The sequence below is a fragment of the Pteronotus mesoamericanus genome, unplaced genomic scaffold, assembly GCF_021234165.1.
Source record: "Pteronotus mesoamericanus isolate MK-2021 breed Mesoamerican mustached bat unplaced genomic scaffold, CSHL_Meso_final contig_68, whole genome shotgun sequence".
NCBI classification, from domain to species: Eukaryota; Metazoa; Chordata; class Mammalia; order Chiroptera; family Mormoopidae; genus Pteronotus; species Pteronotus mesoamericanus.
This window is the reverse complement of record NW_026555234.1, coordinates 17,934,977-17,940,483: the sequence shown is the minus strand read 5'-3', so window position 1 is coordinate 17,940,483 and position 5,507 is coordinate 17,934,977. Positions and strand designations below refer to the sequence as shown.

At 34.4% G+C, this 5,507-nt stretch overlaps 1 non-coding gene across 1 annotated transcript; it reads right to left on the bottom strand.

Annotated features, from left to right (window-relative positions):
* Positions 1-4,104: 4,104 nt before the first annotated feature.
* On the bottom strand, positions 4,105-4,268 carry LOC129077732 (U1 spliceosomal RNA). Its single transcript, XR_008529891.1, has one exon. It is a non-coding gene; the product is annotated as a U1 spliceosomal RNA (small nuclear RNA).
* Between the last annotated feature and the right edge of the window lie 1,239 nt (positions 4,269-5,507).

Here is a 5,507-nt window from a genome sequence, read left to right as displayed (position 1 = left end):
GAACTCCCATACACTCTGATACTTGTTTACAGAAACGTTTGACTTACATGTATTGCATCAGTAACATAATTTACTCTGATTGTTCTCAGCTTCAAAAATTATCTAGATTACTTGAAAATAACCTTTTTGACACAGGATTTTGTAGGTCCTTTATGGCAGGATGCAATCTTGTCTCAAATTGTATCTCTGAAAATAACATACATTTTATAGTTACAGGGCCTTTGATATATTTTTTAAAATAAAATCAAACACTACAAACACTTCTTAAGTGTAGTTTTGTATGATGGAGGTTTGTATCATGCACAATTACAAAGCTCATAAATGGATATGTCATGTTACCCTCAATAGCAATTCTTGAGGGAGGCTTTTCAGCACCACTGAGCTATGGAACAGTGCAAGTTGAAGTTTGCAAGTTAATGGCTTGCCCTTTTTTGACAGCCCACCAGATTTTCTCACCATAACTAACACGTTGCCTCATCCAACAACTCAACTGTTGACAAGAGCTCTTAAGCTAGTCAGAACAGCAAAAAAAGTACATCAAGAGCTAGTAAGTAAGAAAACTAATAAAAATTTATAAAAAAACAAGAACTCTGGGAATTTATTAATGCTGGCATTAAATATCCCTTGCAAGTTCCTTATATCACTTATGTTATATATTAAAGTGTATTTTTTAACATATTTTTTAATCTAGTTAATTGGAAAAGTTGTTACTTGACATCAAATGTTATTTTACAGGGAAGTTTTTAAGTCTTATACTCCTTATTTTAATATTTCAATTTCTTTGGATTTACTGGTTAAAGTCATTAGAAATATTAGCAATGAAGAAATTGATTTTTATGACAAAATTATCAAGGAAGATATTGATTTTTATGACAAGAATAAGGTAACATTTTTCATAAACATTGAAAACACATCCAGGAAATTTCCCAGAGTCAGTCTCAGAACTGGGGCTACATTCTAGGTACACTAGAGTGCTTTAACTAATAAGTTCTGTTTTAAAACCCAGCATTCATTTTACTCATCTCCATTCAGAATCTGTGTTCCAAGCTAAAGCCCATTTGCAATCCTGTGTCATTCCCTCAATCTGTCCAGCAAATTTAAAAATAAATCTGTGTCACATTGATATATACTTTGGTTTATGACTTTGGATGTCCTGTCTTTTTTAAAAAAAATATTTTATTTATTTATTTTTAGAGAAGGGAAGGGAGGAAGAAGGAGAAGAACATCAGTGTGTGGCTGCATCTCATGTGTCCCCTGGGGACCTAGCCTGTAACTTCAGGTGTCCTGTCTTGATAATGCATGCCTACTCTGCCAACATCATCCTTGTCAAGATCCTAGACTTAAATGGGGATTTGAAAAGTCTAACACTTCAGCATAAATAAAACACTTTTGTGTAGCAATTATTATTAGCATAGTTTATTCAAAAAGAGGAGATCATCTTTGAAATTCATTTTATGGAAAAGTTAAGGAATGTGTATTTATCTTTATGTAAATTATTCTGTAGAAAAATATCATTGATAATGTGAACCTAAGATATGGCTTTGGATCCTTTAAAGGCTGGTGAACTATACTTTATGTGCAATTATAGACATACATATTTAAGACTACGACAAACTTGATGGTATGAAGGAATAGAAATATTTTATGAGAATAAATTTCTTTTTAAGTCATAACTAGAGCTTCTAATTATTAGATCCTCTTATTCAGTTTTCCTGGTCCTGATTTTCCTTTCAAGAGTACATGTTCTATATTTTTTAAAAAAGACTATGTTTGTAATTGTATTTTATTCTACACATACTGAGACACATAGTACAATGATTAAAAAAATGAACATCTGAATTTTAGTCTTATTTCCACTTCATCATTGAACTGAGTGTTTTCTCATCAATAATATAACACTAGCAAAAGTATTTGGCACATAGATTTATTGACTAAATCAAGAAGAAAATTTTGTAAAACAGGTAGCAATCTGCTTCCACATAAAAGGCTCAGTAAATGACAGTTACTACTGTGTTAGTTTGAAATTATTAATAAATTTAGAGTTTAATGATATTAAGTAAGAATTATGATTTTAGACAAATGATAAAACCATTAGTTTATGGGACTCTTCGAGTAAAGGAGAGAGCCTTTCCTTACACACTCATACTCAAAACACACAATAAAATAATACCACCAAAAAATCATAAAAACTTCTAGAGCATCCTGAAGTGTCTGGAGCAGGGAAATTGATTTATCCCTGAAATAATGCAAATAAATCTCTCTAAATTTAGAAACACATAAAGCATTATACAACAGTTCCACAGACTCAATGGAATGATTTATAATTACAAAACAAGGACTACAAATTAAGAAGAAATTATTCTCCTGTCAAATAATAATTGGCTATAAACACCTGGGTTTATTTCTGGGCTCTCTATTCAGTTATTTTGATCTATGTGCCTGTTTTTTTATGCCAGTACCATGCTGTTTTGATTACTATGACCTTATCATGTAGTTTGATCTTAGATAGTATGATTCCCCCAACATTGTCCTTCTTTCTAAAGATTGCTGGTGCTTTTCAGGGCCTTTTGTGGTTCCACATAAATTTTTGAAATATTTGTTCTAGTTCTGTGAAGTATGTCATTAGTATATTGATAGGAATTGTGTTGAATCCACAGATTGCTTTGGTAGTATGAACATTTAAATCATATTACATCTTCCAACTCATGAATGTAGTATGTACTTCCACTTATTTGTACCTTCTTCAATTTCTTTCTTCAGTGTCTTATAATTTTCCATGTACAAATCTTTTATATTCTCGATTAAATTTATTCCTAAGTATTTTATTTTCTTGAAGCAATTGTGAGTGGGATTGTTTTCTTAATTTCCCTTTCTAACAGTTTATTATGGGCATATAAAAATGCAGCTGATATGGCTGATGCGGCTCTGTGAATTGAGTGCTGGCCTATGAACCAAAGGGTCGTTGGTTCAATTCCCAGTTAGAACAGATGCCTAAGTTGTGGGCCAGGTCCCCAGTATGGGATGCATGCGAGGCAATCATACAATGATGTTTCTTTCCTCTTTTTCCCTCCTTTCCCCCTTCCTAAAAATAAATAAACAAAATCTTTAAAAATGCAATGGATTTCTGGATATTAATTTTGTATCCTGCTGCTTTACTGAATTTATTTAACAGTTCTAGTAGTTTCTTGGTGGAATATTTAGGGTTCAAATTAAAACCACAATGAGATATCACCTCATAGTGGTCAAATGAGTATCATCAATAAATAAACACACTACAAGCGCTGGTAAGGATGGGAGAAAGGGAAATCCTTCTGCAATGTTGGTGGCAATGAAGACTGGTGCAGCCTCTGTGGAAAACAGTATTTAGTTTCCTCAAACATTAAAAATGGAACGGCCTTATGATCTACTAATTCAACTTCTGGGAATTTTTTTGAAGAAAACTGAAACACTAATTTGAAAGAATATAAGCACCACTGTGTTCAAAGCAGTGTTATTTACAATTGCCAAGATTTGGAAGCTGCCCAAGTGTCCTTTAGTAGATGAATAGACAAAACAACTATGGTACATTTACACAATGGAATACTACTCAGCTGTAAAAAAGAAAAATTTACCCTCTACAACAGCATGGATGGACCTGGAGAACATTATGCTAAGTGAAATAAGCCAATCAGTGAAAGACAACTACCATATGATTTCATTCATATTTTGAATCTAATGAACAAACTGAAATAATAAGCAAAACAGAGACAGAATCATAAAGAGCAGGCAGACAGCTCTGGGGGTTTAGGGGGGTAGAAGGGTCCAACAAGAAAGAGAAAGAACTTAGGGACATAAACAATAGTGTGATGATCGCCAAGGGATGGAGGGTTGGGTGGAGATGGAAGAGGCTGTAAGGGGCTTAAATGGTAGTGGAAAACTTACAATAAATATACATAAATATAATGTGAATAGGGAAAAAAACAAGAAGAAATCATTCGCTATCCTTCTAACATGTGTAGCACAAGGGAAAATGTAAATGTTAGAAAGGTTCTTTAGAATCAGTAGTTATAGACATCAGCCCTTAACTGCACTGATTAAGCATTATTACCATTTCCTTTTTTTTTTCAGGAGAGAGCATGAACGCAGTCCCCCACTACCACAAATTATGCAGTTCACTTCCCCACACTTGGGGAAATAGTAGGGGTCAGCACATCCGGAGTGCAATGGATAAGCCTTGCCTTGGGAAAACCACCTTCGTGATCATGGTATCTTCCCTGCCAGGTGAGTATTTATTATCATTTTTTAAATGAGGACAGACCAGAAACTGATATCATATGGTGGTATAGTTTTTAGTTTTCATCATAAAATATATATTCTTGGCTATATCTCTTTTTCTATTTTTGGGTATAGTTTATCTCAAAGATACTTCTAGTTATCTTCCATTCAATATATACCTCATTGAGGTTTTACTCTATGTAAAAAAAACCTCATTGAGGTTTTACTCTATGTCATCTACAGTGCTAGGAAGCACTGAAAATATATTAGTAATCAAGACAGACCTAATCTCTTCCCTGTAGAAGCTGTAATATCAGTAGGAAGATAAATGTCCTAGTAACTATAAATGTGTTCAGTATTAAGAGAGAATTGAACAAATAAAGTTTCCTTAGAACTGAAAGAAGGGACAAAGAAACTAATTACAATGGTAGATAGAAAAAATAACATGTGGGAGAAACTGGAATCAAGAGTAACTGTGGCCTCATTAATTCCTAAAATAATTGCAGTCTGTCTAGAGATTTGTGGTGAAGGTGTAGTGAGGTAAAAGGAGAAGGCTGGTACCAGCCCAAGGAAACAGGCTCATCGTGAACCCCAAAACATGCTTAGGGTTGTCTATATTCCTTTGGGCTTCCACGACAAAACACACAGACCGAGTGCCTTACAGACAACAGAAATGTATTTTTCACAGTCCTGGGATCTGGGAAGTGTGAGATCGGAGTGCCAGGTGGGGCCCTCCTCTCATTTGCTAATTTCTCCTTATATTTTCTAATGGTTGGAGAAGCTAAGGAGCTCTGTGGGGTCTCTGTTATAAGAACTTTAACCCTATTTGTAAGGCCTTCACCCGTATGAACTGAGCACTTCCCAAAGATCCACCTCCCTAGCACCATCACATCTGCAATTAGAATTTCAACATTTAAATTTAAACGGGGGCCACAAACAACATTCAGACAATGGCAAAGGTTTTTCAATTTTATGTCAGATTTAGTTAAGAGATGCAACCAGTCTATATGAACCCTGCCTAACTGTTCAGCAATCATTAAACAAATATTTATTGAATAGAGCATTTCCCAAGTACTGAGTTACGTGCCACATGTACAAAAGGTTAGGAAGAGACATGAGCTAAACACAGGTCTACTAGATCTAATATAACTTACTATGCGATGGTAAGAGAACTAATTGAACCACAATTCCAGTGAAAACACCGACAGGAGACCGGGAAGAGCCTTTTGCATTAAGTTAGCCTGAGAATGCTG